Source organism: Stegostoma tigrinum, chromosome 22 (genome assembly GCF_030684315.1).
Source record: "Stegostoma tigrinum isolate sSteTig4 chromosome 22, sSteTig4.hap1, whole genome shotgun sequence".
In the NCBI taxonomy this organism is placed as follows: Eukaryota; Metazoa; Chordata; class Chondrichthyes; order Orectolobiformes; family Stegostomatidae; genus Stegostoma; species Stegostoma tigrinum.
This window is the reverse complement of record NC_081375.1, coordinates 9,897,687-9,909,419: the sequence shown is the minus strand read 5'-3', so window position 1 is coordinate 9,909,419 and position 11,733 is coordinate 9,897,687. Positions and strand designations below refer to the sequence as shown.

Here is an 11,733-nt window from a genome sequence, read left to right as displayed (position 1 = left end):
GCTTCCCACAATGCCTCGGGGGACGCTGACAAGTGGATCCAAGATGGCGCAAAAGTAAAGGCAAAGGTAGGTGCGGAGTTGTGTTGGTGTCTGAGCCGCTGCGCGCTCCGGGCTGGTCCCTCCCCGGAGCCTTACGATGGTTGGGGAGAAGAGTTTGGAGAAGTCGGCGAGGGTGCCTGTGGTGGCGGAGCTGTCAGTCTGTTGTTTGAAGGAGGCTGTTGGGGGGGGGGGTCGGTGTTACTGAGGCCGCCTTTCAATCCAAGGCCTGGGGATGGTGATATCAACAGGCCGGCTCATCGCCCTTTTTCCCTGCCTGCAGTTAATGTCGCCGAGTTTAGGAGAGAGCTCAGCTCTGGGAAGTGTACAGGCCCAGGGCTTGTCGAGGCCAGAGAGTAGATCGTGTAAACAAGTGGCGGCGGTGGGGGTTGTGCCGGATGGGCTGGGAAGCACCGCCGTGCTCTCTTCACATTATTCCCTCTCACTGTTCTCCCCAACCACTTCGTTATGTCTCTGTTGGGAAAATAATGCACCTTTACTGCTACAGTGGTCTGTTTATTGTTAGAGCACTTCCTATTCGCCTGCTTTTTCTTTTGTTTACCTGCTTGATTTTAATAAGATTTGCAAAATCGATCTTTAAAGCAAGCAACTTTTTTTTTATATAAAAAGAAGTTTCTTCTCACTGGTGTTACATGACTGATAAAAGCCCTCAAATGAGGGCGAACTTTTCGCCGAGTCTCATTAATATTATTTTATGGACGCTTGTTTTGAAGTAGGATTCTTTTACCACTATATTACATTATTTACTGGCATTCAGCAAAACTTCTGTCAGTTAAACTGATCTGATCTTTGTAGTTGTCATGCTAATAAGGAATTTAAAATATTTTTACTAATCCTTTTGTGAAATAATGATATTACAAATTTCAAACCTTGTATCCAAAACATGAACTTTTGCATTTTGTTTTGTTCTCAGCTCCTGATGGTATGGAATTATACAACTGAAAGTTTATTGGAACTGTAATAAATCAGCTGCCTTTGTCTTATTTCTCAGCTATTTTTGTTTTTTATTGCACATTAGATTGCTTAAATAAATATTTACTAATTTTCATGTAAATGTACTTGAGTTTAATATGAGCAGATTACCCCCTCCCCCCAACTGCACAAACTCCTGGAGTTATCCTCTTCTTCACTTTGCTGTCTCTTTCGTCTTGATCCTGATCCATTTATGTTTCCTCACTGTCAACACTCTTTGTCTGCTCCTGATGAAGGGTCTGCACTCTGAATGTTTGTGATTTCAAATAAACCTGTTGGACTATAATTTGGTGTCGTGTGACTTCTAACACTCAAGTGTTTTGAAATGCCTTCAGAGTGAGTGTTTATTTAATGATACCTTGTTAATGATTGAAACATGCTAAAGCCTGAGGGGATTTGGCAGGGTAAATGTGGAGAGGATATTTCCTCTTAGGAGAGAATCTGGAACTAGGGTCTACTGTTTAAAAATTGAGAATTGATTTAAAATGCTGGTTGGTCAATATTTTTACCTGTCGTGGTTGGGAATTTTTGGACTGCTCTTCCTGAAAGGATGAATATTTATAAGGCAGAGCAAGACAGATTCTTGCTAAGGGTGTGAAAAGTAAGGCAGGCTGGAATTCAGATTTGAGGTTACAATCAGATCAGACATAATTTATTAGATGATAAAGCAAGTTCAATGGGCCGAATGGCCTGCTGTGGGCAGCACGATGCCTTACTAGTTAACACTGCTGCCTCACGGTACCAGAGATTCGGGTTCAATTCCAGCCTTGGGTGACTGTGTGGAGTTTGCACATTCTTCCTGTGTCTGTGTGGGTTTCCTCCTGGGTGCCCTGGTTTCTTCCCACAGTCCAAAGATGTGTGGATTAGGTGGTTTGATTATTTAAAAAAAAAAGTCTATAGCGTCCAGGGATGTGCAAGCTAGGTGGATTAGCCATGGGAAATGCAGGGTAACAGGGCTAGGGTAGGCGGGGGGTTGGGGGGGGTGGGTGTTGGTCGGGGTGGAATGTTGTTTGGAGGGTCGGTGTGGGCTTGATGGGCTGAATGGCCTATTGCCATGGTGTAGGGATTCAATGAATTTGAGTCAGTGATTATTTTGGAAAGGCATTATAACAGTCTGCCTTTTCTCACTTTTGAGGAGACTTGTATTGATGTTTGTCTTGAATATTGGTCTGGGTATGCACTGGTGACTATCTGCTTGTCTTCCTACTTCCCCATCTGAAAGCAGCTGTTTTCTGCCAAGGTACTGATTATATAAACGTGATGCTTTCCCTCTGGTTCCAGTTTGGTTGGAAGTGGCCACCATAATTTCCATTGTAATGCTCTTTAACGCAACGTTGGTGCACCATTGTGCTTGCTGCCATTGAGCACAAGAACACAGATGATCAATTTATAATGTACCAGCCAGGCATTTTGATTGATAACTGCTAACTTAGAACTAGCTCAAAAGTAGGAGACAGGGTGGTGGAGAAGGGTTGTTTTTCAGACAGGACGCCTGTAACCAGCGGCATACCAAAAAGATCGGTTTTGGGTCCACTGCTTTTGTCATTTATATAAATGATTTGGATGTGAACATGGGAGGTATGCTTCACAAGTTTGCAGATTGGTGGTGTCAGAGTACAACGGGACCTCGATCTGATGGAATGGCAGATGGAGTTAATTTAGATAAATGTGAGGTGCTGCATTTTAGAAAGGCAAATCAGGGCAGATTTATCCACTTAATGGTAAGGTCCTGGGGAGTGTTGCTGAACGGAGAGACCTTAGAGTGCAGGTTCATATTTCCTTGAAAGTGCAGGTTGACGGGGTAGTGAAGAACGTGTTTGATATGCTTGCCTTTATTGGTCAGTGCATTGAGTGTAGGATTTGGGAGGTCATGTGGCTGTACAGGACATTGGTTAGGTCACTTGTAGAATACTGTGCGCTATTCTGGTCTCCCTGCTTTGTGAAGGATGTTGTGAAACTTGAAAGGGTTCAGAAAAGATTTACAAGGATGTTACCAACGTTGGAGGGTTTGAACTGTAGGGAGAGGCTGAACAGGTTGGGGCTATTTTTCCTGGAGCATCAGAAATTGAGGGGGTGACCTTTATAGAAGTTCATAAAATCATGAAGAGTATAAATAGGGTAAATAGTCAAGGTCTTTTCCGTGGGGTAGTGGAGTTCAAGACTAGAGAGCATAGGTTTAAGATGAGAGGGGAAGAATTTAAAAGGGACCAAGGAGTACCTTTTTCACAGTGCATATATGGATTGAACCAGCAGAGGATGCTGGTGCAATTGCAACATCAAAAAGACATCTGGATGGATATACGAATAGGAAGGTTTAGAGGGATAAAGGCTAAATGGTGGCAAATGGGACTGGATTTATTTAGGATATCCGATCAGCACTGATCAGGTGGACAGAAGGGACTGTTTCCCTGCTTTACAGCTCTGTGACTCTATCATGTGTTCAAGCTGGGACTTGATCATTTTGTTTGCCTTAGTGCAGATCGTTGTACTGAGTACCCATATTTGCTGAGGTTGGAGACTTGCTCGCTGAACTGGAGTGCTTGACTGCAGACATTTCGCCACCCTGCCACGTAACATCATTAGTAAGCACCTCCAGAGAAGTATTGGTGTCCTGTGCTACTTGTTATTTCTATGCCTCAGTTTGCTGGGGTGAGACAGACCACAACACGGCCAGACACACGAGTCACTCCATCATACATCAGAGACATTATCAGAGATGACCACAAGATACTCAACCCTGAGGTATCAGGGTAGGCTACAAACCAACAACCACCCTGCAACAGCTACTGATGAACGTAAAGGATCCTATACCCACAACTAATGTAATAATTAATGCAAGGACTGAGAGAAACATTACATAGGCTAAACTGGAAGAAAGCTGACAATAAGGATACAGGAATACCAACTAGTCACGAAGATACATGAACAATTCTCACTGGCCTCAATATACACAGACAAAGAAGGACATAGATTCGACTGAGACAATATATCCATAATAGCACAAGCCAAACAGACATGCCAGAGAATTCTGGAAGACTGGCATTCCAACTGGAACGCCAACAAACACATTGAACTGGACCTGGTATACAAACCACTGAAAAACAGAACCAGAAATAATGCCAACCACCCCTGCAAACCCAGGCATATAAATAACAAATGGGACAGAATACCAGTGCTTCACTGGAGGCGCATTGACAATGTTACCTAGTAGGGTGACAAAACGTCTGCAGTCAAACACAGTGGCTCGGCGAACAAGAACATAACTTCATCCACGACTCGAGCTACTAAAAAAGGTCTTCTCACAAACTTTAAACCTATATAGGCTTTTCGCTCATGTTTAGTGCATCCTGGGTTTCTTCTGTATTTGGCACAGTTTTTCCTGTTCCTTATTTCAGCATCTCCAAACACTGTTCCTGCTAAGTTGTGTATGTGTGGCCCGTTTGGCAAACTGGAAGGTATTGCGCAGGCCTTGGTATTAAAGCTACCCATTCAATCTGAGGAATATATTTTTATATTTGTTCGACTTGATGCCAATTGGGTTGATATTCTGCAGGTTGTATTTCACACTCCAATTTTTTAAAATCAAGCTCCTATGAATTGGCACCTACAGATTGTTGAAAAGCATTGAGATGTAGTTTTACTTGGTTCATTCTTAGCCAGTATTACTTTGACTGTTGGTTTAACAGACCTGAATTCTGGTGGCGATGATTTAATTTGATCTTAGAAAAATGTTCTGAACGATGCAAAGCTCGTGTCAAATTTCAGCTCTAAGACTGCATAGTAGAATGTGTTTTTGTGAAATGTTTTTCTTTGACATTCCCAGTGATGCGCACAACTATGGAGAAGACAACTAATATTTTAAAATGTGCGGATGGCTGCAACAATTGACTCCAAAATCATGGTGCAGAGCTGAATGAACACAGGCCAAGCAGCATCGGAGGAGCAGGAAAGCTGACGTTTTGGGCCTAGACCCTTGTTCTGAAGAAAGGTCTAGGCCCGAAACGTCAGCCTTCCCGCGCCTGGCCTGCTGTGTTCATCCAGCTGTACACCTTGTTATCTTAGATTCTTCAGCACCTGCAGTTCCTGCTATCTCTGACTCCACAATCATTGTTGAAGACCCATTAAACTTGAGGCCACAGGTTCACTGTGGTTTGTCCCTATTAGTTCTGTGTGTTAAATTTAAGGAACCACTTGTTGTATCAATACGAAACTTGTATTAAAAGAATTGCGAGTTCCCCTGACATGCATAGATAGTGCCTGCTGTTGTACAAAGCTAATATACTTAGGTTCTCGTAATCATTTGTGGCAAGTTAATTAATTTAAGCTGAGAATGCTGTTGGTTGCTGTACTTGGTCCGAGTATCTTTTGGCAAAAGAATAGAAACATCAGTACAAATTGCTGTATCGTGTCTCGTAGGAAGGTACACGTAGGAGGCAGCCTGTGAGAATTGGATTAGATTGAGTTTTGATAGTTTCTGTGCTAAGGTGGTAAATTTGGAGACAATTTCTGAAAAGAATTGTGAAAAACTTAGTGTGGTGTACAATATGGGACCTAACCACATATATAGTATTGTTTTATGATATATATTTGTCACTCCATGTGTAATTTTGATAAGTTCAGTTTTATTGCTGAATTGAATGAGGGCTATTGTTTTCAATCTAGTGAAATTTAAAGCATGTTTTTTTTTTCAAATTTCTTTTGCGAATTAGTTCTTGAATGTATATTTTTCCTCATGAGATTAGAATCTTATTTTCATCTGTACTTTATTTCCTAGTTCTTCCTTTTTCTCCCTCCTTTGCTTTGTACCGCATTCATTGGCAAAGCTGCACGTTACAGTTGAGAAACCATCCCTGAAACTTGTGCAAGCATTTTCTTCAGTGCTTGGTTGGTAATAACAATTGTCATTTGGTTTCCTGATTACTATCTTTTTAGTGGTAGTAGAAACTCAGCATTCTTTGACTTTTGACGAAATTCCAACTCTCAAGGTAGCAATCCTGTTGGTGCTTTCTGTTGTTTTTACAGTTGAGGAACTTGGAACACTCCCACTTACAGTATACTAAATTATATGTGCTGTATACCTTTGTACAATTACATACTTGTTGCATTCTGATTACTTTATTAGGTTTTGATTGTCTTTTATTTGATTTGGGAGTTTAGTGACTGCAGCTGTTAAATGAAAGCACAAATTATCTCCCACCCTCCTGTGACATTGACTTTTTGCTGATGACAAGTGCAGCTTTCTAGTATTTTATCTAAATTGCATGCATTGTGTTGCAACAGAGGAAACTGAAAGCTAACATGAGTGTCCTCATGCATTTCTGTAAGGTTTATGCACATGAGTAGCAACCCTCTTTTTTTTTAATTGTTCCTCTAACCAGGAGTGCTGAGGCCAATACCAGTGCCCTTACATATTCTGTGATTGAGATCAGCTCATGTAGTACAGACTGAGAATTAGGGTTTGTACTTTTGCTTTGCTACTCATTGGACAAATTCAATAAGCGATTAACATAGCTAAGGCAATCTCTAATGACTCAGTCTGCTCAGTTATTAAACCTTTGCCAATGTTTATCTTGTATCTGCACCTGAAAACAAAATCCCAGGTGTTCTACATTGACACATGTCTGACATGCACAAGTTAGAATTAATGCCTTTTGAGCAGTTCTTTGCCTTTGTTCTGATGTTAACGTTATGTAGTCCTTTATTTGATGTGTTCGATCAAACTAAGGTATTTGAATTGAATGAAGGAGGTTGATTATGTGGATTTTTTTCTTAGTTTTTGCTACTGTTGATGTAATAGGAAGTGTTGCAAACTGGACAGTAGATTTTCAGCATGTTCCCATAAAGGAAGTGTGAGTATGTGCCAGTGAATACAGGTTAGAGATGTATACTCAAATAAGTGTGATATAATCCGGCATTAGTAGGATTTCAGTAATAGATAATGATGGGCTAGTGACATTTTGAGCCATGACGAGCACTGAGCATTGGATTTTATTCATTGAAGAAGTGAAAATGGAGTGAAAATCTTGAACTAAATTGATGCTATAGGATTGGTTCATGATGTCATATCTATGATGATGGGTCTAGTCTGAGCTGATAGCGCAGTCTTCCCTCAGGAATTATTTTACATCACATTAAACTCCAGGTTTTGAAGCATATTGATACTATAATAATTAGGCCGTGGACAGCAGTGTAATTTTGCCATATCCTTGTGGAAGACTGTTATTGGTGAAGAAGTATGCATCTGGTTAGTCTTACACTTTTGTCTAGTGTTTTCTAAATGGAAGAAATGGGTGTTTGAGTTCACCTTTTTTTTTAATTCCAACTGTGTTTAGTGATTTATAAGCAATAATCGAATTTGTAGGGTCTCATATTTGCTCTTTACTGGCCAGGACAATATTGGAAGTGATCAAAATTGTTTCTCAGGAGAATTCCTTATGATTCAGCAGTCACTCACTGTTACTGAATTTAGATTGAAGACTGTATGTATGAACCTCTCTAAATTATCAGTGAATTCTCAAGTGTGCAAACACTCTCCATGTTGAAATGTATCAGCCAAATGTACTTTTCAGAAATCCTATCATAATTCAGTGTTGAAAACAAAGTGGAAATCTTATCTCCCAAATTAACTCTCTAGTTTGAGCTTTCAGCTGTATTATAGATGGCTTGACGTCTGAGTAGAAAGTGCAGTCTTTTTTCGATGCTTTCAAACTCATCAAGAGTCTACAATGGTCATTGGTATGTTACTCGTCAGTGTCGTATAACGTGAATTGAGGTTCTCTGCTCAACTGCTCTTGTGGATTTTTGAATTTTGTTCAGAATTTCCAAAGAATATGCTTCAATAATGCTCCCTTTTTCGTAGTATGCTTTTCATTTAAGGAGGTTTTGTGTAGTTTGAGCTCTGTAACATACTCTTTTTGTCTCAATTGCCATTTAAAAAAAATACATTTCCTGAGACAAGTGAGTCACTCACTGGTGCATTGGTTCAAGCTGTTGTTTGTTTTTGAAAACATTTCTAAAATTAACAAGGTGAATTAATGGTGAAAGGAAAATTTTTTTCAACATGAGGATAAACCTGAGTTTAATGTCACCCTCTTGCAATGTCTACACATGTGGATTTCTGAGTTGAGTGAAGGAGATCCCACTTCTAGAATTAGAGTTAGGTTTATTGTCGCATACTGTCACATGAGTGCAGTGCAAAATTTACCAAGTCTCCACTTACAGTGCCATCTAAGGTACAAAAGTATGTAGGTACTGGATCTGAGGAATACATTAGAAAAATAAAGAAATAAAAATATCAGTGTAACAAACCTTCATGCCATCTTAGGTACAAGGTATCAGGTATAAAATCTTAGGAACAAATTAGAAAATAAAGAAGTAAAAAGTTCAGCATTACAGTCCTTCGAGCAGGCCAGGTGAGGCCTTGCCTCTAGTCCCCACTAGTAGCAGAGGACTTCTGTGAATTAGGGGGCTGCATGGAAGCTTGAGTTGGGAGTTACCAGCAGAGAAGAGAAGTTCATTTAAATAAGGTAGAGAGATTATTGCTGCCAAATATTCTAACGATTATTGTGATTTTATGTGTAGTTTCATATTGAAATGAAAGCCATTTAGTTTCATTGATTAGTTATATTTTTTCTGGTAGCAGTCGATCGACATCAAAACATGTCAAGTACATGCTGATTTGTGTCAATTTGATCCAGTTCTGAAATATTGTAATCAAAATCCATCAAATGTTGCACATGTACAAAGTGTGAAGTAGCATGTGGGCTTGTTTCGAAATGAGCCTAGTATAATGTTTACGTGTAAGTTTTAAAATTGACCATAAAAATGTCACATTGTTATTTGAACATCCAACTGGTTCACACATCTCCCTTAGAAGGGTCTAAATCTGAATCAATCTCTCACCGTTGTGTTTGACTTTTAACTATGCTCTGAAGTAGTTACTTTGTGAGTTACTTTGATCCATCAAACCACTTGGAAGGTTCAATAAGACAACCACCATGTCCAGGTAACTTGAAGGGCATGGTTTTTTCATATTTGTTTATGGGATGTGAATATTGCTAGCAGTACCAGCATTTGTTGCCTTTTGTTCATTCATATTGAGAAAATGGTGATGAGCTGCCTTTTGAACTGCTGCACTATTTGTGGTGTATGTTGGTACTTCATTGTGTTGTTCGGAAGGGTTTTCTAATTCTTGCCCCTGTGTCAGGAATGGCAATATAGTTCAAGTCAGCATAGCATGTGGCTTGAATGGAAAATTATAGGTGATGGTGTTCAAATGCATATGCTACCCTTGTCTTATTAAATGGTAGAAACTGTTGCTGAGGAAGGTATTAACAGTTGACCCTTTGTGAATTGTTGTACTTGCATCTTGTGGATGTAATACATTGCTGTTACTGCATGTTGGTGTTAGAGGATATTGATTTGTTGGGATGTTTACCAAATTGGCTGTTTTATTTTCCTTTAAATGAACAAAGAGCAGTACAGCACATGAACAGGCGCTTCAGCCCATCAACTCTGCACCAACCCATGATGCCTTTCTCAACGAAAAATATTTTTGCCTCTACACAGTGCTATTCAGGTGTCCAAGATGGCTCTTAAATGTTGCTATTGATCTGCTCCTACGCCTCTTACGGCAGCACATTCCAGACATTTACTACCATCTGTGTAAAAAAAAAACACACACAAAAAAAAATTACCTTTCAGGGATTCCTTAAGCTGGCCCCCAAAGTCTATCTCCCCGAGTAATTGACATGTCTACTCTGGGAAAAAGACTTCAACTATCCAGCATATCCATGCCTCCAATAATTTTGTAAACTTCCACCGGGTTGCCCCCTCCACCCCCACCTCCCTCCCTCTCACCCTCTGAAGTTCAAGTGAGAACAAAACAGCTTTGCCTAATTCTTAGCTTAGCAAAGAGCGAGACCTAGAATGAGACCATACAACGAGATCTAGGTGTTCTTGTACATCAGTCAATGAAAGCAAGCATGCAGGTACAGCAGGCTGTGAAGAAAGCTAATGGCATGCTGGCCTTCATAACAAGATGAATCGAGTACAGGAGCAAAGAGGTCCTTCTGCAGCTGTACAGGGCCCTGGTGAGACCGCACCTGGAGTATTGTGCGCAGTTTTGGTCTCCAGATTTGAGGAATACTGAGGGAGTGCAATGTAGGTTCACGAGGTCAATTCCTGGAATGGCGAGACTATCATATGTTGAAAGATTAGAGTGACTGGGCTTGTATACTCTTGAGTTTAGAAGGATGAGAGGGGATCTGATTGAGATGTGTAAGATTAAGGGATTGGACACTCTGGAGGCAGGAGGCATGTTTCTGCTGATGGGGGAGTCCAGAACCAGAGGACACCATGGACTCTTAGCAGCCTCCTATGTGGCAAAGGAATTCTGGAAATCTAAATAGATTATGTCTACTGGCTCTCCTTTTGTCTAACGTGCTTGTTATTTCCTCAAAGAATTCTAACAGATCTTGTCAGGCATGACCTCCCCTTGACTCAACCCTATTTAATTCACCACTTCCGGGTACTCTGCAATTGCATCCTTAATAATGGACTCTGAAATCTTACCAATGACCGAGGTCAGGCTAACTGGCTTGTACAGCAAACTTTTACTAACTGGCTCTTATGGGACCAAGAGTGTGTCAGTTGACCATATGTTTCAGTTGATCAAGAGGCCCACACAATCAATGTAAAAATACACATTTAAGTAACAGAAGTGTCATACATGGATTATACATATCACTGTTAGACTTCATTTACAGTATAAATCTCTTAAATAATTATTCAAATGTACCTTAAATAAAAGTTTCAGGCAGAGAGCCTTCTCACTTCCGCTGTTAACTGACTACTGAGACATTGCAGAGATCGTGACAATATAGTAAACTTCACGTATTTTCAGGGAAATAATTCTTGCTAGTTTATTGAGTGTGCTGGTTCACAACCTGATGATTAAAACCAAGTTTGCTGTCATTTCCTGTCATCTACCTCCCTCCCTTCTTAAACAGACATATTACAGTAGCCATTTTCCAGCCCTCTGGGACTCTTCCTCACCCCAGTGATTCCTGAAAGATCACTAACAAAGCCTGTGCAATCCCCTGAGCTACCTTCTTCAGAACTCTTGGCTGTCGTCCAGCTGGTCCAGGTGATTTATCCACCTTCTGACCTGTCAGTGTTCCCAGTACCTTCTCCTTGGTAAGGGCAACTGCACTCTCCTGTGCCCCTGACTCACTTGAAATTGTCATATGCTGCTGGTGTATTCCACCATGAAAAGTGATGCGAAGTACCTATTCAGTTCCACTTCCATTTCTTTGTTCCCTATTATTCTTTCTCCAGCCTCATTTTCCAGTGCTTCCATGTTCATGCTTGCTTATCTCTTACTATTCAGATATCTAAAAAAAACTCTTGCAACACTTTTATATTACGAATTGGCTTACTCCCATATTTCAACTTCTCCCCCTTTTTTTTAGTTATCTTCTGATTTTTTTTAAGCTTCTCGATTGTCCACATTGTTGGGTCGATGTCAGTATTGTAACTATACTTGAAAAGCTTGGTTAGGGAATCTGCAGCTCTAGAACCCAAGTCTTTAGTACTCTTGCCAAATGTTGTCAGAGCCCATTGCCTTTGCAGTACCCAGTGCATTTAACTGTATCTTGGAGTGAATCAATTTGACTGAAGACTGGTATCTGTGATGCTAGGGAT

General features: G+C 40.5%; 1 protein-coding gene across 6 annotated transcripts in view; it reads left to right on the top strand.

Annotated features, from left to right (window-relative positions):
• The first annotated feature begins 19 nt into the window (after positions 1 to 19).
• helz (helicase with zinc finger) overlaps positions 20 to 11,733 on the top strand; it is a 279,455-nt gene continuing 267,741 nt past the window's right edge. For 5 of the 6 annotated variants that reach the window (XM_048554824.1, XM_048554822.1, XM_048554823.1 and 2 more), the window contains exon 1: positions 20 to 66. The gene's annotated coding sequence lies outside the window, so the exon portion shown is untranslated. The remainder of the gene's footprint in view (positions 67 to 11,733) is intronic. The other variant, XM_048554825.1, reaches the window with a different exon arrangement.